Source organism: Salmo salar, chromosome 03 (genome assembly GCF_965601325.2).
Source record: "Salmo salar chromosome 03, fSalSal1, whole genome shotgun sequence".
In the NCBI taxonomy this organism is placed as follows: domain Eukaryota; kingdom Metazoa; phylum Chordata; class Actinopteri; order Salmoniformes; family Salmonidae; genus Salmo; species Salmo salar.
The window spans coordinates 28,123,106-28,146,673 of NC_138293.1; the positions used below are offsets into that span (position 1 = coordinate 28,123,106).

At 44.2% G+C, this 23,568-nt stretch overlaps 1 long non-coding RNA gene across 1 annotated transcript; it reads left to right on the plus strand.

Moving 5' to 3' along the window:
* The first annotated feature begins 1,072 nt into the window (after positions 1 to 1,072).
* Positions 1,073 to 23,107, plus strand: LOC106599590 (uncharacterized). The gene is made up of 6 exons (XR_001327505.3): positions 1,073 to 5,888; positions 6,005 to 6,054; positions 6,166 to 6,207; positions 6,333 to 6,365; positions 9,812 to 9,866; positions 22,880 to 23,107. It is a non-coding gene; the product is annotated as an uncharacterized LOC106599590 (long non-coding RNA).
* Positions 23,108 to 23,568: the final 461 nt, after the last annotated feature.

Sequence of the window (23,568 nt, forward strand, 5' to 3'; positions counted from 1 at the left end):
AGAAGCGTCTGCTCCGACGTCCGACGGAGGCCGGTTGAAGGCACAGCGGATGGAGTATTCGTCGGCAGACCAGTCGTGGTGGTGCGGTGGGGCGCCGTGTCGACAAAGGATCCAAGCCAGATGGCGAAAGAGGTATTGTAGTTGTAGTAATTTAGTTTGCTAGCCGGGAGAAGCGCCTGGCTCACGGCTAACTGGTGCTAGCTTCGGGGCAGGGAAAATTAGCCACTCGGTAGCAGCGGTGGTCCAGTGCCAAGTTCCAGAGCTTACGGCAAGGATCCGGTGGAGTAGTGGATTCTAGCCGTGTTTGGATGGAGTCCGGGTGAACAACTGAGTAGGCCGAGAGGTGGGCCTCAGGGATAGCTTCGATACTGGGTCACTCGGTGGCAGCTGTGAAGATCAGGAGTAATGGTCCAGGGTTTACGGACGGAATTCGGGGTTGTAGTGGAGAAACAGTCCGATACTGGTAGGCTGGCGAGTATTATCCAGGCTAAAAAAAGGGCTGGTATCTGTGCAGAAGGTAAAGGCCGCTAGCAATGGCTAACAATGACTAAATAGCTTGTAGCTAATTAGCTGGTTAGCTTCTGATGGCTAGGTGGTTCTGGCTATAAGGTCTAAAAAAAATAAAAATAATAGCGGTTCCGTATCACATTGGGTGAGGCAGGTTACCGGAAGGTATAATTGAATTAAAATGGAAAAGAGATGTATACAAAAAAAAGGACGAAAAATACAAAAGTGCACGAGAGGACGAAGAAAACACATCTGCACTGCTACGCCATCTTGGATTTGAACCGGTGTAATGTGTGCTCTCCATCTGGTCTTGCTCAGTACCCATGCTGCAGCATTCTGTATGTTTTGCAGTTGACCAAAGGCTTTCTTGGGTAGACCAGACAGGAGAGCATTACAGTAGTCAAGTCTGCTTGCAATAAAAGCATGGATGAGTCTCTCTGTATCAGCTTGAGAGAGAAACAACCGCACCTTGGTAATGTTCCTCGTGGTAAAAAGCTATTTAGGTCACATTCCTAATGTGTGATTCGAAATTGTGTTCAGAATCTAAAATGACACCTAGGTTTTTTATCTTTATTGCCCATGCATTAAAATGTGCGGCCAGATTCTCTCTCTCTGTGCTTTAGCTCCAACAATCTCTGTGCTTTTGGCTCCAACAATAAAACATGTTTGATTATTTTTAGAGGTAAATAAAAAGTGGCCCTCTTATTTCATGTGTACAACATCATGATACTGGTCGCTTCTTTCCAGTTTCCAGGATATTTCAAGAGCAGTAGGAACCTCTCAGCTGTGCTTAAAAAGCGCTGTAGAAATGACACATGTTTATTGATATACAGTAGATATTTGCCTTTGTCTTTTCATGTGTCCTGAGTGGGATATCTTTGTTTTTTCATCACCTTAATGCGGAATCCGAGGCCTCCTTGGGCAGATGGGGCCTGCTGGACCTCAGGTAATAATTCGTGGATAAAACTTGCAATTTATCATTTTAGACAATAATCAAGAGTAGGCCATGTCGCCATCAATGACTTGGTTGGCTCATCTTCTGTGTCATCATGACCTTGCTTTGCCTGCTAAGATCCATTCTGTGAAAGAGTAACTTAAAACCTTAAAGTGTTTTGAGAACCATGTAAAATGCTATATTTTCTTCTCTCACCCTTTTCATGAAATTGTTTATGTGCTGTTCCATAATGCAATATCTGACTTACGCAATGAGGCTTACACCCACTATACATAACCACTTTAGAAAACTGACAGGCCAATGAGGAAATAGCTGCAACTGTAGTGTCATGTGATTTCAAACAATTCTCACATTCTCACCATTTTATTCTCCAGTGTTTTCTGTTTATCTTTCAATTTGTCTTTCTCCCTATATCATTTTGTGTGATAAAAGAAGCCTTTTGCCTCAGCTTTTTGATTTATATTAAAGTGTAGTCCTCAGAATTTCACATTATGAAAGTCACATTATTTTCATGAGGTTAATTTTACAATGCCAGATGATTATGCCGTTGTTTAAATGTTTAATCATCATTCAGGGTCATGGTCCAGTGGGTCCACCTGGAACTTATAGACATGAAGGTTCAAAAGGTAACCAGTGAGCTGTTGCCCCAACTATAAGTGTGTGTGTCTGAGCTACACGTACTGTGTGTGGGCATGTAAGTATGTATTATGGTATGTACACTGAACAAAAATATAAACACAACATGTAAAGTGTTGGTCCCATGTTTCATGAGCTGAAATACAGTGCATTCGGAAAGTATTCAGACACTTTGACTTTTTCCACATTTTGTTACATTACAGCCTTATTCAAAAATTGATTAAAATAGTTTTTTCCGCTCATCAATCTACACACAATACCCCATAATGACAAAGCAAAAACATATTTTTTGAAATTTTTGTAATTGTATTAAACAAAAAAAACTGAAATATCACATTTACATAAGTATTCAGACCCTTTACTCGGTACTTTGTTGACGCACCTTTGGCAGCAATTACAGCCTTGAGTCTTCTTGGGTATGACACTTCAAGCTTGGCACACCTTTATTTGGAGAGTTTCTTCCATTCTTCTCTGCAGATCCTCTCAAGCTCTGTCAGGTTGGATGGGGTGTTGCTGCACAGCTATTTTCAGGTCTCTGGCTGGGCCACTCAAGGACATTAAGAGACGTGTCCCGAAGCCACTCCTGCATTGTCTTGGCTGTGTGCTTAGCGTCATTGTCCTGTTCAAAGGTGAACCTTGACCCCAGTCTGAGGTCCTGAGTGCTCTGGAGCAGGTTTTCATAAAGGATATCTCTGTACTTTGCTCTGTTCACCTTAGCCTCGATCCTGATTAGTCTCCCAGTCCCTGCTGCTGAAAAACATCTCCACAGCGTGATGTTGCCACCACCATGCTTCACCGTAGGGAGGGTGCCAGGTTTCCTCCAGACGTAACGCTTGGCATTCTGGCCAGATAATCTTGTTTCTCATGGTCAGAGTCCTTTAGGTGCCTTTTGGCAAACTCCAAGCTGGCTGTCATGCGCTTTTTACTGAGGAGTGGCTTCCGTCTGGCCACTCTACCATAAAGGCCTGATTGGTGGAGTGCTGCAGAGATGGTTGTCCTTCTGGAAGGTTCTCCCATCTCCAGAGAGGAACTCTGGAGCTCTGTCAGAGTGACCATCGGATTCTTGTTCACCTTGCTGACCAAGACCCTTCTCCCCCGATTGCTCAGTTTGACTTGGCGGCCAGCTCTAGGAAGAGTCTTGATGGTTGCAAACTTCTTCCATTTAAGAATCATGGAGGCCATTGTGTTCTTGGGGACCTTCAATGCTGCAGAAATGTTTTGGTACCCTTCCCTATATCTGTGCCTCAACACAATCCTGTCTCTGAGCTCTAGGACAATTATTTCGACCTCATGGCTTGGTTTTTGCTCTGACATGCATTGCCAACTGTGGGACCTTTATATACATAGACAGGTGTGTACCTTTCCAAATCATGTCTAACCAATTGAATTTACCACCGGTGGACTCCAATGAAGTTGTAGAAACATCTCAAGGATGATCAATGGAAACAGTATTAACCAGTATTAACCTGAGCTCAATTTTGAGTCTCATAGCAAGTACTTATTTAAATAAGTTATACGTTTTTTTATTTGTAATACATTTGCAAAAATTGTTCAAAACCTGTTTTCGCTTTTTCATTATGGGGTATTCTGTGTAGATTGATGAGAAAAAATATATGTAATTAATTTCAGAATAAGACTGTAACGTAAGAAAATGTGGAAAAAGGGAGGGGACTCAGGAATACTTTCCGAATGCACTGTAAAATATCCCAGAAATATTACATACACACAAAATGCTTATTTCTCTAAAATTTTGGGCACAAATGTGTTCACTTCCCTGTTCGTGAACATTTCTTCTTTGCCAAGATAATCCATCCACCTGACCGGTGTGGCATATCAAGAAGCTGATTAAACAGTATGATCATTACATAGGTGCACTTTGTGCTGGGGGCAATAAAAGGCCACTCTTAAATGTGCAGTTTTGTCACACATCACAATGCCACAGCGTGCAATTGGCATGCTGACTGCAAGAATTTCCACCAGAGCTGTTGCCAGAGAATTGAATGTACATTTCTCTACCATAAACCTCCTCTAATGTTATTTTCGAGAATTTGGCATTTACGTCCAACCAGCCTCACAATCGCAGACCACATGTATAGTGTCGTGTGGGCGAGCGGTTTGCTGATTTCAACATTGTGAACAGAGTGCCCCATACTGGCGGTGGGGTTTTGGTATGGGCAGGCATAAGCTATGTACAACGAACACAATTGCATTTTATTGATGGCAATTTGAATGTACAGAGATACCATGACGAGATTCTGAGGCCCATTTTTATGCCATTCATCTGCTGCCATGACCTCATCTTTCAACATGATAGGCTAATGCTATCACGTTTTAAAATATGACCCAGGTGCAGACAGTGTTGAAGAAACTAAAGTTTCATCTTTAAACAGGGGTATGCAAACGACAGGTCAAGGCTGGCAGGGGTCAATAATCCAGAGAGGGTGTAAGGCACCGGAACAGCAGGTGGGCTCAGGGTCAGGTCAGGCAGAGGTCGGCAATCCAGAGTAGAGGCAAAGGTACAGGACAGCAGGCGGGCTCAGGGTCAGGGCAGGCAGGAAGGTCAAAACCGGGAAACTAGAAAACAGGGACTATAGGAAAGACAGGAGCAAGGGAAACCGCTGGTAGGTATGAACGAACAAAACGAACTCGCACAGACAGGGGATAATGGGGAAGATGGGCGACACCTGGAGGGGGCTGGAGACAAGCACAAGGACAGATGAAACAGATCAGGGCGTGACAAATGCACTGCCCCATGTCGCAAGGATCTGTACACAATTCCTGGAAGCTGAAAATGTCCTAGTTATTCCATAGCCTGCATACAGTACTCACCAGACATTTCACCTATTGAGCAAGTTTGGGAGGCTCTGGATCGACGTGTACGACAGCGCGTTCCAGTTCCCGCCAATATCCAGCAACTTCGCATAGCTATTGAATAGGAGTGGGATAATATTACCAGGCCACAATCAATAGCCTGATCAACTCTATGCAAAGGAGATGTGTCACGCTGACTGGTTTTCTGTGATCAACAGATACATATCTGTATTCCCAGTTATGTGAAATCCATAGATTAGGGCCTAATGCCTTTATTTCAATTGACTGATTTCCTTAAATGATCTGTAACTCAGTAAAATTGTTGAAATTGTTGCATGTTGCGTTGATATTCTTATTGAGTATACATGTGCATCTCGTCATGTAGTTGATGTGTGTTCTGGGAGTAATGAGTGTGTTCACATGGGGGGCCCAAGGGGTGTGTGGATCAGATGAACGTCCTGGGACACCTGGACTGAAAGTAGGTATTTTTCACTTGTTTCGGGTAGGTGAAAGATGCTATGATGTTCTAGTGTTGGGGGCTGTAAGTGGGTCTTTTCCATACAGGATTCACCTCAGGCAGAAAACTTTGACTTTGGATTTCTCAGCATAATAAACTCACAACACATATCATTATATTTTACTGCTGTAGGCCTATGATTCCTGTGCTTTTGGCCTTGTGCCATTCAATACTAACTGGTAGAAGTCCCCTGAGAATGAAATACAAATTGCAGGACATGGAAAGGAAATAAGTTAGTGTGGCTTCATTTTAATGTCACAGAGAAGGCAGAATAAACTTGGATGTACATGTGTTATTGTTATACAGCATACAGTACTGTAATTGTTAAAGTGTTTCCTGTTGTTTCTCTAGGGAGCAGAGGGAGAAACGGGGATTCAAGGGTTACCTGGTGACCAAGGACTGCCGGGGGTTCAAAGGTCATGAATTGCAAAATGATGCTCACTTATCAACTATATTACAAAAGTAAGTTAACTCTGTAGAGTATGGCTTTTTTGGTTTATTAATTGTTATTATCATAATATGTCATATTAATAGTCATTATGACTGACTGTAGGTAACATGTCTTCCCTTGTTTTCAGGGGGAAACTGGAGAGCCCGGTCCCAAAGGAAGCCAAGTATAAAACAACATGTGTGTTTGGTCCTTTTGCTTTTTAGATGTGTTCATGACTTATATTTTAAGAAACAGCAGTTAATGGTGTTTTTCATTTTTCATCGTCACCCTCCTATTCTGTTTCTCTAGGGTGAGGGGAATAATGGTGTGCCTGGGACCCCTGGGACAAGCGTATGTAACTTTTCCCCTCTCTCAAATCTACTTGAGGGGCATGCATTACTCATAACTGTTATAGATGTTCATACTGCCTTTTAGACTCTGATTTCATGTTTATCCATGTCATTGCCGCTCTGTAGGGTGATACTGGGCTCAGAGGAAGCAAAGGAGAGGTACGTTTCATTAGTTTGTAAATATCTCACTTCTCAAATGTAACTTCTTGTTTGTGCCTTGAGAAATACAGAAATCTGCCTATACAGACCTACAGGTCTATTTTGAAGACTGTAACCCATTTCCATCTACAGTTTTCATGCGAGTAAAGTCATATCATATAAAATAAATATCACGATAGGATAATTTGTTCTTTCGACATGGTGGTATCTTTTTGTGTCAGTAAAATGTATTATGTGTGTAACGGCTGTCGTAGAGAGGGGACCAAAGCGCAGCGTGTTGATTGCTCATGACAAAATATTTATTATAACTCAAAACATTCCAGGAAAAATAACAAAGAGGGCAAACTAAAGCGCACAGTTCTGTCAGGCACATAAACTAAACAACTACCCACAAACACAGGTGGAAAAAAAAAACCCTACTTAAGTATGATCTCCATTTAAAGACAACGAGGACCAGCTGCCTCTAATTGGAGATCATCCCCCCCCAAAAAAACATAGAAATAGAAAACTAGAACTAAACATAGATATAGAAAAACACAAAACACCCCCTGTCACGCCCTGACCTACTCTACCATAGAAAATAACATCATACTATGGTCAGGCATGACAATGTGAGAAATAACCATCATATCGAAGTAAATTTGGAGTCACGTAATGAAATGGTGTGTCCCACTACAACTCGGGAAACCACGCAGTTTAAATCTGGCTACAGAAAAATGTTGATTAACTTCACAGGGTGGTGAAAGTGCATGGTATGAGCTTGATGCTCCTTTTCAATAAATGTCAAGGGTCTTATTCTGGTGACAGTATGATCGATGCTGTTTTGACAAATAAAAGCATTTTTGCTCTTATCCATAATCTCATCATGTAGACTAGCCTATCCACAGAGCCTATGTGTACTGTATCTGCGATCTGTTGGCTAGAGCGCATGTGCCAAGACCAGAGTAGGGTACATTTACTATTTAACGTAACAGCTTTTGTGCCAAAATTATCAGTAGAGTTGAAAATGCGATGGAAACACAATGAACATTAGATTTAAGCGAAAAAGACAATTTTGTGTGCACTACGTCCTCACCCACTGATTTTTTTTTATCTGGAAGTCAGTTTGGTGGAAACATTACTGGTGGGAAAAGCATATATTTTCTTCATGCAGATATTTGAATATTCGCATGAAAATGTGTCAGCAATTGGATGGAAACCTACGTAGCTATACAAACTACATTATTTCACCAACACTGACACAAACAAACAGAATGGAATTCTGATGAAGAGAAGGGAATATATTTCAGTATATAGTGGTTAGTTCAGCTCCCCATAACCGCCTCCACTGTCTCATGCGAACTTCTTGGTCTGTGACAAGTAGTACATACACGTAATGTGGTTTGGACATTACCACTTGTGTGTCACACTGCACATATTCAATGGAATCAAAAACCCAAACAAACAGAAAAATTCTATGCAGACATTGGTTTTAAAAAGTAAAGTGAATTTTACAGACGGCAAACTTACAACAGGTACATTTGAAGTCGGAAGTTTACATACACATAGGTTGGAGTCATTAAAACTCGTTTTTTCACTCCACAAATGTCTTGATAAAAAAACTATAGTTTTGGCAAGTCGGTTAGGACATCTACTTTGTGCATGACACAAGTCATTTTTCCAACAATTGTGTACAGACAGATTATTTCACTTATAATTCACTGTATCACAATTCCAGTGGGTCAGAAGTTTGCATACTCTAAGTTGACTGTGCCTTTAAACATTTGGACAATTCCCGAAAATTATGCAGGGCTTTAGAAGCTTCTGATAGGCTAATTGACATAATCTGAGTCAATTGGAGGTGTACCTGTGGATGTATTTCAAGGCCTACCTTCAAACTCAGTGCCTCTTTGCTAGACATCATGGGAAAATCAAAAGAAATCAGCTAAGACCTAAGCAATTTCCAAACGCCTGAAGGTACCACGTTCATCTGTACAAACAATAGTACGCAAGTATAAACACCATGGGACCATGCAGCCGTCATACCGCCCAGGAAGAAGTCGCATTCTGTCTTGTAGAGATGATCGTACTTTGGTGCGATAAGTGCAAATCAATCCCAGAACAACAGCAAAGGACCTTGTGAAGATGCTGGAGGAAACAGGTACAAAAGTATCTATATCCACAGTAAAACGAGTCCTAAATCGACATAACCTGAAAGGCCGCTCAGCAAGGAAGAAGCCACTGCTCCAAAACCGCCATAAAAAGCCAGACTATGGTTTGCAACTGCATATGGGGACAAAGATCGTACTTTTTGGAGAAATGTCCTCTGGTCTGATGAAACAAAAATAGAACTGTTTGGCCATAATGACCATCATTATGTTTGGAGGAAAAAGGGGGACGCTTGCAAGCTGAAGAACACCATCCCAACCGTGAAGCACGGTGTGGCAGCATCATGTTGTGGGGGTGCTTTGTTGCAGGAGGGACTGGTGCACTTCACAAAATAGCTGGCATCATGAGGAATGAAAATGATGTGGATATATTGAAGCAACATCTGAAGACATCAGTCAGTAAGTTAAAGCTTGGTTGCAAATGGGTCTTCCAAATGGACAATGACCCCAAGCATACTACAATGACCCCATATCCTTGCGTACTATTGTTGTGGCAAAATGGCTTAAGGACAACAGAGTCAAGGTATTGGAGTGGCCATTACAAAGCCCTGACCTCAATCCAATAGAACATTTCTGGGCAGAACTGAATAAGCGTGTGCGACAAGGAGGCCTACAAACCTGACTCTGTTACACCAGCTCTGTCAGGAGGAATGGGCCAAAATTCACCCAACTTATTGTGGGAAGCTTGTGGAAGGCTACCCGAAACGTTTGACCCAAGTTAAACAATTTAAAGGCAATGCTACCAAATACTAATTGAGTGTATGTAAACTTCTGACCCACTGGGAAAGTGATGAAAGAAATAGAAGCTGAAATATATCATTCTCTCTACTATTATTCTGACATTTCACATTTTGAAAATAAAGTGGTGATCCTTACTGACCTAAAACAGGGCATTTTTACTAGGATTAAATGTCAGGAAGTGTGAAAAACTGAGTTTTTAAATGTATTTGGCTAAGGTGTATGTAAACTTCCGACTTCAACTGTATATAAACATACATCAATGCAATCTATAACACCAATTGAATTTGCTGTGATGTTGTCCCACACCAGAAAGGTGTATCAGGAGACACTGGAGCCAGAGGGCCAGAGGGGAGGAAGGGGGATGTGGTTCTGATGGTAGCTGCTGGGTCTTGTGGCTCTCCTGGACAAGATGGGTTACCAGGGCAACCAGGAGAGCTTGGATACCCAGGGAAACCTGTACGTGGACCACGAGTCGAAGCGATTTGCCCCAAAATGTCTATAGAGTCATTACCAGCTCATTATCTACAGGCATACTGATGTGAATATATTGTCTTTCAGGGGAAGCCACCAACTGATGGCCACTTGATGAAGCTTTGCGCTAATGTACTTCCGAGTATGTTCCCTTTATTTTGTTTCATGCATGACCATTATCTGTTGTATGGATTATTGAAGATTTAGACTGTTTCAAATGATAGACTCCAGAATGCTTGCTAGGTATGAAGGCATTAGGCAATCCTTGATTGTTTTTATTTTTTCACCAAGTGCACGTATCCAGGGCGTTTCGAAATAGTGAGGATGTTCGTAATTGTAGGTCTAAGAAAGCATACAGCAGCATCCTGTTGGTCTACACATCCAACAGCATGTTCACTGAACTACCCCCTGGAAACATCTGGAGCACTAATGCAGCTTTCATTTCTGCATTTTGGAGAAAAAAAACACATCCTCTGCAACGTACATTGTTGCCTAATCTCTGTGTCTGTGTAGGACTCAGTACACATTTCTATTTTAGACCACAACTCTTGGAGATACACAATAACATGCTGACAGTAGTGATGAAAATCTGAACCTGGCTCTGAACTAAACAAATGCATAGACCTATTATTTATTGGAACAATGTATATGACAAAATAGCAACAATACAGCTAGTATGGTGTTGCCTGGCTATCCAAACGCTACAACACACCCACGGACGTTAGTTTCTTCTCCGCAATGAGTCTAGATCTGAATACCTTCCCGACGATTTCTAGAAGGCAAACACATTCTAACCGTTCTGATTGGTCCCATAAACCGATGGTTTGGTTTGTCGGCCACAAATAATCCTATCCTTGTTGTCCTTTTTCTCTAAATGGCACACAATTCTTTGTTTGACAACTAAAACTGAAGTATGTTCTCTACATACTTCAATCTGAGATTGCCATCGTTGAAATATAAAAAAATATTATTCTAATAGTGCTGATCATGATTACAGATATTCAGGTAAAATCACATAATTACATTATGACACATACCAACTTGTCAACTGTTATATATTTTTTTGTTTATTTATTTAATTTAATTTGTATTATTCTTTAAAAAAATTGGAGGGTAGATCAGCTTTAATAGTGCAGATAGATTGTAGATTCCATCAATGTAATTGTCTGCATAATTTCCAATCCCCCATATTTTTTTGGTGTGTATATATATATATATACACTACCGGTCAAAACTTTTAGAACACCTACTCATTCTAGGGTTTTTCTTTATTTTTACTATTTTCTACATTGTAGAATAATAGTGAAGATATCAAAACTATGAAATGGTCTGTGGTCTGTGTCTATTTGTGCACGGAATCTAATATGGAAGTTTCAAGGTTTTGCTCACATGAGGTAGAGTATCTCATGATAAGCTGTAGACCACACTATTTACCAAGAGAGTTTTAATCTATATTTTTCGTAGCTGTCTATTTACCAGCACAAACCGGTGCTGGCACTAAGATGAGCTGTATAAGGCCATAAGCAAACAAGAAAATGCTCATCAAGAGGCGGCGCTCCTTGTGGCCGGGGATTTTAATGCAGGGAAACATAAATGCGTTTTAACTCATTTCTACCAACATGTAACATGTGCAACCAGAGGGAAAAAAAACTCTAGACCACCTTTACTCCACACACAGAGACACGTACAAATCTCTCCCTCATCCTCCATTTGGCAAATCTGACGATAACTCTATCCTCCTGATTCCTGCTTACAAGCAAAAAATAAAGCAGGAAGTACCAGTGACTCGCTCAATAAGGAAGTGGTCAGATGACTGTTTTGCAAGCACAAACTGGAATATGTTCTAGGATTCTTCTGATGGCATTGAGGAGTACACCACATCAGTCACTGGTTTCATCAATAAGTGCATTGACGACGTCGTCCCCACAGTGACCATACGTACATACCCCAACCAGAAGCCATGGATTACAGGCAACATCTGCACTGAGCTAAAGGGTAGAGCTGCTGCTTTCAAGGAGAGGGACTCTAACCCGGACACTTATAAGAAATCCCGCTATACCCTCTGACGAACCATCAAACAGGCAAAGTGTCAATACACGACTAAGATTGAATCGTACTACACCAGCTCCGACACTCGTCGGATGTGGCAGGACTTGCAAACTATTACGGACTACAAAGGGAAGCACAGCCGCGAGCTGCCCAGTTACACGAGCCTACTAGATGAGCTAAATAACTTCTATGCTTGCTTCGAGGCAAGCAACACTGAAGCATGCATGAGAGCATCAGCTGTTCTGGACAACTGTGTGATCACACTCTCCATAGCCGATGTGAGTAAGACCTTTAAACAGGTCAACATTCACAAGGCCGCAGAGCCAGACAGATTACCAGGACGTGTGCTCTGAGCATGCGCTGACCAACTGGCAAGTGTATTCACTGACATTTTCAACCTGTTCCTGACCGAGTCTGTAATACCAACATGTTTCAAGCAGACCATCATAGTCCCTGTGCCCAAGAACACCAAGGTAACCTGCCTAAATGACTACCGACCCGTAGCACTCACGTCCATAGCCATGAAGTGATTTGAAAGATTGGTAATGGCTCACATCAACACCATCATCCCAGAAACCCTAGACCCACTCCAATTTGCATACCGCCCCAACAGATCCACAGATGGTGCAATCTCTATTGCACTCCACACTGACCTTTCCCACCTGGACAAAAGGAACACCTATGTGAGAATGCTATTCATTGACTACAGCTCAGCGTTCAACACCATAGTGCCCTCAAAGCTCATCACTAAGCTAAGGACCCTGGGACTAAACACTTCCCTCTGCAACTGGATCCTGGACTTCCTGACGGGCTGCCCCCAGGTGGTAAGGGTAGGTAACATCTGCCATGCTGATCCTCAACATGGGGTCCCCTCACTCCCGACAACACAACAGTGGTAGGCCTGATCCTCGACAACGATGAGACAGCCTATAGGGAGGAGGTCAGAGACCTGTCAGTGTGGTGCCAGGATAACAACCTCTCCCTCAACGTGATCAAGACAAAGGAGATGATTGTGGACTACAGGAAAAGGAGGGCCGAACCCGCCCCCATTCTCATCAACTGGGCTGTAGGTGAGCAGGTTGAGAGCTTCAAGTTCCTTGGTGTCCACATCACCAACAAACTATCATGGTCCAAACTAGAGATGAAACGGAATGAAAATTTCATATCACGATTTTAGTGACCAAAATTATCACGGTTATCAGTATTATTGCAGTATTGTTAAAATGTGCTGGAAATGTTCAAGAAGTACTGATACACACACTGAAATCATTTCACCAAGTTTTATATTGAAAACCAGCAAACAACAAATAAAATTAGCAGCACTATGCACTTTTTGTGTGCATAAACATTAAAATAATAACATTAAAGATGGCACCATGTGGCCATGTGAGGTAAAAGTTTCCCTAGTGCAGGTTTAAATGAACACAACCTTGAAACCTGTTGAAGACAGACGTTACGCTAGCGGAACGCCTAGCCAACATCCAATGGAACAGCAGGGCGCGAAATACAAAACATCAAACATCTAATAATTTCAATTTCTCAAACTTACGACTATTTTACACCATTTTAAAGATACACTTCTCCTTAATCCAACCACATTGTCCGATTTCAAAAAGGCTTTACAGCGAAAGCAAAACATTAAATTATGTTAGGAGAGTACATAGACAAAAATAACCACACAGCCATTTTCCAAGCAAGGATATATGTCACAAAAACCCAAATCACAGCTAAATGAAACACTATTTTACACCATTTTAAAGATACTCTTCTCCTTAATCCAACCACATTGTCCGATTTCAAAAAGGCATTACAGTGAAAGCAAAACATTAGATTATGTTAGGAGAGTACATAGACAAAAATAACCACACAGCCATTTTCCAAGCAAGGATATATGTCACAAAAACCCAAAACACAGCTAAATGAAACACTAACCTTTGATGATCTTCATCAGATGACAGTCCTAGGACATCATGTTACACAGTACATGTATGTTTTGTTCTATAAAGTTCATATTTATATCCAAAAACAGCATTTTACATTGGCGCGTGATGTTCAGAAAATGTATTCGCACCGAAAACTTCCGGTGAATGTGCACATCAATTTACAAAAATACTCATCATAAACGTTGACAAAATACATAACAATTATTTTAAGAATTATAGATACAGTACTCCTTTATGCAACCGCTGTGTCAGATTTTAAAATAGCTTTACGGAGAAAGCACATTTTTCAATATTCTGAGTACATAGCTCGCCATCACAGCAAGCTATACACACACCCACCAAATTCTGGGGTCACCTTAACTCAGAAATAGTATTATAAATATTCTCTTACCTTTGCTGATCTTCGTCAGAATGCACTCCCAGGACTGCTACTTCCACAAGAAATGTGTTTTTTGTTCAAAATAATCCATATTTATGTCCAAATACCTCTGTTTTGTTCGTGCGTTCAGGTCACTATCCAAAGGCATAACGCGCGAGCGTGGTACCAGAGACAAAAAGTCAATGTTCCATTACTGTTCTTAGAAGCATGTCAAACATAGTTTAAAATCAATCTTTATGGTATTTTTAACGTAAAAATGCGATAATATTCCAACCGGACAATAGCGTATTCATTCAAGGAGAAAAAGAAGGAACAGCGTGCTCATGGGATCGCACATATCCAATCCCTTTGTCCCCAGGCAGTCCACTGATTGACTGAGCTCCTATACTCTGCCTGGTTACAGGAGACGGATGAAACAACTTTCTGAAGGCTTTTGACAGCCAATGGAAGCATTAGGAAGTGCAACGTGACCCCACAGACACTGTAGTTTCGATAGGCATTCAAAAGAAGAACTACAATTCTCAGATCTTCCACTTCCTGGTTTAATTTTTCTCAGGTTTTTGCCTGCCATATGAGTTCTGTTATACTCACAGACACCATTCAAACAGTTTTAGAAACTTCAGAGTGTTTTCTATCCAAATCTACTAATAATATGCATATTCTAGTTTTTGGGAAAGAGTAGTAACCAGTTTAATTTGGGTACGTTTTTCATCCGGCCATGAAAATACTGCCCCCTACACCTCAACAGGCTTTAGTAAGCAAATCAAATGTGCATGTAAACAAATCAAATGAACAGCACTGATTGTATGTCCATTCTCTCCTTCATGAAGAAATAAGGTGCTGCAGGCCTAACATCCTGTATGTATGCATCTTTGTTCACTTGAGATTGAAATGTAAAAATGTTACTTTGTCCGGTTTAATTAAGTAGTGATCTGCGAGGGTGGACAATGTGCCCGCTGGCACTGAACACTATCTGATGGCACGCAGGTTGCTGGGATGCACAAAAGCTTCCTGGCAACCCTTGCAAGGTGAGGCAGCTCTGATGCATGGCCCCTCCACCACACCAGTGGATCCTTTTCTGCTGGGATGGGTGGGGCCCCTCCACCACACCAGTGGATCCTCTTCTGCTGGAATGGGTGGGGTCCCTCCACCACACCAGTGGATCCTCTTCTGCTGTAATGGGTGGCAGAGACAGGTAGACCTTGATCTCTTCTTTCACTCTGTGTTCTGGGATGGTTGGAATCTGACCCTCTTCACCTCTCTGCTGCCTTGTTGAGGTTATATTTCTCAGCAACCCAGCCAGGCCTTTCCCCTCTGATGCCACTGTGGGGGTGTTGGCGGTGGAGGTGCTGCTGGTGCTTTGTGGTTCTTCCCTGACTTGTGCAGCTGCTAGCTTCAAGGCCTCCTGGACACAGCTGCCAGTGTAAACTTTTGCAGCCTCAGGCTCATCTAAAAAGCTCCTTTTGAAGCGGGGGCCAATGAAACAAGCCATGTGCATGACTCTCTTTGCCTTCTCTGTGTATATCTGTTGTTAAGGTCTTCTCTAATTACCCTTTTCATCTCCTTGGTCAGGGATGGCTCCGTATCCTTTTCCACCAGAACATCACGGGTGATGTGGTCCAGGACAGGCTTGATGGCTGACAGTGTCACTCGTGTCTCTGAGGCAAATGCATCTGTACACTTGCTCAGAGGTTCAAGGAGCTGGCACATTTGCTCCATGACACTCATGTTGGCATCCTTGGGCATCAGATGCCATGTTCCTCTTTCTCTAGCCAGTGTCGCACAGACTGGCTGCTGTTGACTGAGGAAACGCTCAAGCATCTTGTGTGTAGATCCCCATCGGGTCACCACATCATGTATCAAAGCCTTCAGTGGCATGTTGAGGGCAGCTTGCTTTTCTCTCAGTTCTCAGTCCTTCCAGCTCCGTGAGAAGCCTTGGACCAGATGACGGCAGGCCTTGACTGCTGTGTCACCTCACTGAATTTTCAGAGCCTTTGAGATGGCCAAATTCAAATTATGGCCAAAGCACCCAAGCCACAGATCTGGGAACTCTTCAAAAGCCTTGATCATGTTTGTTGCATTGTTTGTGGTTATGCAGACCAGGTCTTTCTTGATCACCCACTCTTCCCGTCATAAACGTCGTTGTATGTAGACCAAAATGCAGCGTATGTGAATGCTCATCTTCCTTTTATTGAAGAAAAACCAAACAAAACACTTACACAAAACAAACGACGAAAACAGTCCCGTAAGGTGCTCAGACTATACAGGGAAACAACCACCCACAAACACAACAGAAAATTAACCCACTTAAAAATGGCCTCCAATTAGAGGCAACGACAACCAGTTGCCTCTAATTGGAGGTCGTTCCAAAACCCCAACATAGAAATAGAAAAACTAGATAAACACATAGAAATAGAATAACATAGAACAAAACCCCGAAACACACAAAACAAACACCCCCTGCCACGCCCTGACCAAACTACAATAACAAATAACCCCTTTTACTGGTCAGGACGTGACAGTACCCCCCCCCCCCCCTAAAGGTGAAGATCCCAGATGTACCGAAACACAAAAACCACACAAAAGATAACCCCAAACTTCAAGGGAGGGAAGGGAGGGTGGCTACCATCACCGACGGCTCCCGTGCTACACCCCCCCTCCCCAATCCTCCAACTACGGAGGTGGCTCAGGCTCCGGCTTTAGTCCCCATTCTAACCTGCCCACCCCCCTTGAAGGCTCATGGCTGTAGACCACTGCTGAAGGCTCTGGGCTAAGGCGCGTCGCTGGAGACCTCGGGCTGAGGCGCGTCGCTGGAGACCTCGGGCTGAGGCGCGTCGCTGGAGACCTCGGACTGGGGCGCGTCTCTGGAGACTCGGGGCTGAGGAGCGTCTCTGGAGACTCGGGGCTGAGGAGCGTCTCTGGAGACTCGGGGCTGAGGAGCGTCTCTGGAGACTCGGGGCTGAGGAGCGTCTCTGGAGACTCGGGGCTGAGGAGCGTCTCTGGAGACTCGGGGCTGAGGAGCGTCTCTGGAGACTCGGGGCTGAGGAGCGTCTCTGGAGACTCGGGGCTGAGGAGCGTCTCTGCAGGCTCCGGACTGTGGGCCGTCTCTGCAGGCTCCGGACTGTGGGCCGTCTCTGCAGGCTCCGGACTGTGGGCCGTCTCTAGCACGGCCACTCTAGCACGGCACTTGCGGGTGGCTGGTATCACCCGTACCGGACTTTGCGTGCGGATGGGCGAGACCGTGCGCACTTCCGCATAGCACGGTGCTCTCACCGCCAAACGCTCGCCATAATAAGCACGAGGAGTTGGTTCAGGCCTATTGCCTGACTTACTCCAACTCCCCGTGTGCCCAAATGTTTTGGGGGGGCTGCCTCCTCACCTCCTGAAATGGAGGATATAGTGCCTCGTACCTCTGATGCTCAGCCTCTGCTGCCTCCAGCTCCTCCTTCGGGCACCGGTACTCCCCAACCTGGTGCCATGGTCCTGCCCCATCCAGGATCTCCTCCCAGGTCCATGACTCCCTATACTCTTCCTGCTGCTCCTTCCTCCACTGCTTGGTCCTTCATTGGTGGGTGGTTCTGTCATAAGCGTCGTTGTATGTAGACCAAAACGCAGCGGGTATGTGAATGCTCATCTTCCTTTTATTGAAGAAAAACAAAACAAAACACTTACACAAAACAAACGACGAAAACAGTCCCGTAAGGTGCTCAGACTACAGGGAAACAAACACAACAGAAAATTAACCCACTTAACCTGTTGGGGATAGGGGGCAGTATTTGCACGGCCGAATAAAAAACATACCCGATTTAATCTGGTTACTACTCCTGCCCAGTAACTAGAATATGCATATAATTGTTTGATTTGGATAGAAAACACCCTAAAGTTTCTAAAACTGTTTGAATGGTGACTGTGAGTATAACAGAACTCATTTGGCAGGCCAAAACCTGAGAAGATTCCAAACAGGAAGCGCCCTCTCTGACCATTTCTTGGCCTTCTTTGCCATCTCTATCCAAAACAGGGGATCTCTGCTGTAACGTGACATTTTCTAACGCTCCCATAGGCTCTCAGAAGGCGCCAGAACGTTGAATGATGACTTTGCAGGCCATGGCTGAAAAACAGTAGCGCATTTGGTAAGTGGTCGATCTGAGAACAATGAGACTGGGGCGCACGTGCACGAGACGACTCCATGTTTACATTTTCAGTCTTTGAACGAAAACAACGACTCCCAGTCGGAATATTATCGCTTTTTTACGAGAGAAATCGCATAAAAATTTATTTTAAACAGCGTTTGACATGCTTCGAAGTACGGTAATGGAATATTTTGAATTTTTTTGTCACGAAACGCGCCGGGCGAGTCACCCTTCTTTACCCTTCGGATAGTGTCTTGAACGCATGAACAAAATGCCGCTATTTGGATATAACTATGGATTATTTTGAACCAAACCAACATTTGTTATTGAAGTAGAAGTCCTGGGAGTGCATTCTGATGAAGAACAGCAAAGGTAATCCAATTTTTCTTATAGTAAATCTGAGTTTGGTGAGTACCAAACTTGGTGGGTGTCAAAATAGCTAGCCTGTGATGGCGGGGCTATCTACTCAGAATATTGCAAAATGTGCTTTCACCGAAAAGCTATTTTAAAATCGGACACCGCGATTGCATAAAGGAGTTCTGTATCTATAATTCTTAAAATAATTGTTATGTTTTTTGTGAACGTTTATCATGAGTAATTTAGTAAATTCACCGGAAGTGTTCGGTGGGAATGCTAGTCACATGCTAGTCACATGCTAATGTAAAAAGCTGTTTTTTTTAATATAAATATGAACTTGATTGAACAAAACATGCATGTATTGTATAACATAATGTCCTAGGAGTGTCATCTGATGAAGATCATCAAAGGTTAGTGCTGCATTTAGCTGTGGTTTTGGTTTTTGTGACATTATATGCTAGCTTGAAAAATGGGTGTCTGATTATTTCTGTCTGGGTACTCTGCTGACATAATCTAATGTTTTGCTTTCGTTGTAAAGCCTTTTTGAAATCGGACAGTGTGGTTAGATTAACGAGAGTCTTGTCTTTAAAATGGTGTAAAATAGTCATATGTTTGAGAAATTGAAGTAATAGCATTTCTAAGGTATTTGAATATCACGCCATGGGATTCCACTGGCTGTTGACTAGGGTGGGACCTAGCCCATAGAAGTTAAATATGGCCTCCAATTAGAGGCAACGACAACCAGCTGCCTCTAATTGGTCGTTCAAAAACCCCAACATAGAAATAGAAAAACTAGATAAACACTTAGAAATAGAATAACATTGAACAAAACCCAAAACCCCGAAACACACAAAACAAACACCGCCTGCCACGCCCTGACCAAACTACAATAACAAATAACCCCTTTTACTGGTCAGGACGTGACACTTCCAGCATATTCTCAAAAAACTCTCTGATGTTGTGTGCCGTGTGATCTTCTGGGAAGGACTGTATCCAGCCAGTTTGATTCCAGTTGCCAGTCTGGGGTGAGGTAATCGATAGTGAAGCTAATGTAGGGTTGACCACCCCCGCTTACACTGCTTGTCATATTCGTGTATGTTGGTGGCAGGGAAGTCAGGCGCAGGAGAAACCAAATTGGTTATTCTGGAGTATTTAATTTTAAAAAACAAACTCCACAACCAAAATACAAAATAACATGGGTAACATAATACCCGTCGCACACCGATACAAAACACACGTAACATAACATAACAAAAACAATCACCGACAAGGACATGAGGGGAAACAGAGGGTTAAATACACAACATGTAATTAATGGGATTGGAAGCAGGTGTGTAGGAAAACAAGACAAGACCAATGGAAAATGAGAAACTGATCAATGATGGCAAAAGGCCGGTGACGTCGACCGCCGAACACCACCCGAGCAAGGAGGGGCATCGACTTCGGCAGAAGTCGTGACAGTACCCCCCCCCCCCCCCCCCCCGACGCGCGGCTCCAGCTGCGCATCGACACCGGCCTCGGGGACGACCCGGAGGTTGAGGTGCAGGGCGATCCGGATGGAGACGATGGAACTCTCGAAGCAGGGAAGGATCTAACACATCCTCCACCGGAACCCAGCATCTCTCCTCCAGACCGTACTCCTCCCAGTCCACAAGGTACAGAAGACCCCTCGCCCGACATCTCGAATCCAGGATGGATCGAACGGAGTACGCCGGGGCCCCCTCAATGTCCAGAGGGGGTGAAGGAACCTCCTGCACCTCAGCCTCCTGGAGTGGGCCAGCCACCACCAGCCTGAGGAGAGACACATGGAACGAGGGGTTAATGCGGTAATAGGAGGGGAGCTTTAACCTATAACATACCTCGTTCACTCTCCTCAGGACTTTAAATGGCCCCACAAACCGCAGACTCAGCTTCCGGCAGGGCAGGCGGAGGGGCAGGTTTCTGGTCGAGAGCCAGACCCTGTCCCCCGGTGTGAACACCGGGGCCTCACTGCGCCAATTTTCTGGCGCCGCACGGCACGCTGAAGGCGGACATGAGCGGCGTCCTAGGTTTCCTCCGCGCGCCGGAACCAGTCGTCCACCGCAGGAGCCTCGGTCTGACTCTGATGCCAAGGGGCCAGAACCAGCTGATACTCCAACACACACTGAAAGGGAGAGAGGTTAGTTTTGAGCCATCTCTGCCCAGGGCACAAACTCCGCCCACCTCCCCGGCCGGTCCTGGCAATAAGACCTCAGAAACCTACCCACATCCTGGTTAACTCTCTCCACCTGCCCGTTACTCTCAGGGTGAAAACCCGAGGTAAGGCTGATGGAGACCCCCAGACGTTCCATGAATGCCTTCCAGACCCTAGAAGTGAACTGGGGACCCCGATCAGACACTATATCCTCAGGCACCCCGTAGTGCCAAAAGACGTGTGTAAACAGAGCCTCCGCCGTTTGTAGGGCCGTAGGGAGACCGGGCAAAGTGAGGAGACGACAGGACTTAGAAAAACGATCCACAACGACCAGGATCGTGGTGTTACCTTGTGAAGGTGGAAGATCGGTTATGAAATCCACCGACAAGTGCGACCACGGCCGTTGTGGAACGGGTAAGGGTTGTAACTTACCTCTGGATAGGTGTCTAGGAGCCTTGCACTGGACGCACACAGAGCAAGAGGAAACATAAACCCTCACGTCCTTAGCTAAGGTGGGCCACCAGTACCTCCCACTAAGACAGCGCATCGTCCGCCCAATCCCAGGATGACCAGAGAAGGGTGACGTGTGAGCCCAGTAGATCAATCGGTCGCAGACAGCAGACGGAACGTACAGACGCCCAGATGGACACTGAGGGGGAGCGGGCTCTGAACGTGACGCCCGCTCAATGTCCAAGTCCAGCTCCCATACTACCGGTGCCACCAAACACGAGGCTGGGATTATGGGAGTGGGATCCATGGACCGCTCCTCTGTGTCATACAGCCGGGACAGTGCATCTGCCTTAACGTTCTGGGAACCTGGTCTGTAAGAGAGGGTAAACACAAAACGGTTGAAAAACATGGCCCACATTGCCTGGCGAGGATTCAGTCTCCTCGCCTCCCGGATGTACTCCAGATTGCGGTGGTCAGTCCAGATGAGAAAAGGGTGTTTAGCCCCCTCAAGCCAATGTCTCCACAACTTCAAAGTCTTGACGACAGCCAACAACTCCCAGTCAGTCCCCCACATCATAGTTTCGCTCCGCCGGGCTGAGCTTCTTAGAAAAGAACGCACAGGGGCGGAGCTTAGATGGCGTACCTGAGCGCTGAGAGAGCACAGCTCCTATCCCAGCCTCAGACGCGTCCACCTCCACTATGAATTCCAAAGACGGATCCGGATGAGCCAATACAGGAACCGAGGTAAACAGAGCCTTCAGTTTCCTAAAAGCCCTGTCCGCCCCAGCCGACCACTGCAAACGCACCGGACCCCCCTTCAATAGTGAGGTAATGGGAGCCGCTACCTGACCAAAACCCCGGATAAACCTCCGGTAGTAATTGGCAAACCCTAAAAATCCAAACCCCCCCCCCCCAAAAAAAACTCCACAACCAAAATACAAAATAACATGGGTAACATAATACCCGTCGCACACCGATACAAAACACACGTAATATAACATAACAAAAACAATCACCGACAAGGACATGAGGGGAAACATAGGGTTAAATACACAACATGTAATTAATGGGATTGGAAACAGGTGTGTAGGAAAACAAGACAAGACGGCTAGAAGGCCGGTGATGTCGACCGCCGACCACCACCCGAGCAAGGAGGGGCATCGACTTCGGCAGAAGTCGTGACACTGGTCTAGAGATCAGTAGTTGCAGGAAACCATGTGCCTTGAGCCAAACTTTTTCCAACATCAGCTTTAACCTGGTTGTACAGGTTTGGGATTTCAGTCTTGGAAAATAATGTTTGTGATGACACTTTGTAGTGAGGCACAGAAACCTTCATTAGCCTCAGAAAGCCAGGCCTCTCAACAATTTGAAATGGCATCATGTCCTTTGCAATGTAATATGAAAGGGCTGCAGTGCATGATTTGATGTGGTTGCATAAGCTGCCTGCATTTTAAATGTTTGCTCGAGTGTCTGTGTCACAACTGTAGATGAGGAGGGACCAGTAGCATCACTGGGTTTGCCTGCTGCACGCCCACTATGTTAACAAGGGAATAGCAAATGTATTATTATTATTGGTGCTGTTACATTATAATTGTTATTATTATTCACTCACTCACTCACTCACTCACTCACTCACTCACTCACTGTTACGTGTGCTCCCTCTCTGACCTCTAGGTCACCAGGCTGCTCGTTATGGCGCACACCTGTCACCATCGTTACGCGCACCTGCACGTCGTCAGACTCACTTGGACTCCATCACTTCCTTGATTACCTGCCCTATATATGTCACTCCCTTTTGTTCCTTTCCCAGATGTCACTGTTTCTGTTTCATGTCTGTGCGTTGTTCAAGGTTCTTGTTTTGTATTATGTTGCGTGTATTTATTAAAACACTCACTCCCTGAACTTGCTTCCCAACTCTCAGCGCACATCGTTACTCACTCACTCACTCCCACACACACACACACACAGTATCTTCTGTTTTGCATTTGAGTATATGCAATGACCCCATGCACAATTTACATAAATACAAATGAGTCTTAAGAAGACAGTGATAGTAATTGCAATGAGCACAACAATTGACATAAATACAGGAGTCTTCTATAGGAGTATATAGTGTTTCTCCTGTTGGAACATTTTTACAACCAAGTTGATGACTGACGGATTTTAAATGAATAAAATATGTTGGTTGGGTGACTAAACTAAATATGTTGGTTGGGTGACTAAACTACATAACGTGTTATCGTGTGCAATGGGCAAATAGAGTCTGCAGACACACGACGCATACAGCAGCAGAACAACGTGTAGTGTTTTTACAAGAGTAGGTAACACTGAAAGCTTCAGTTTACATTAATGACAAGCTATTA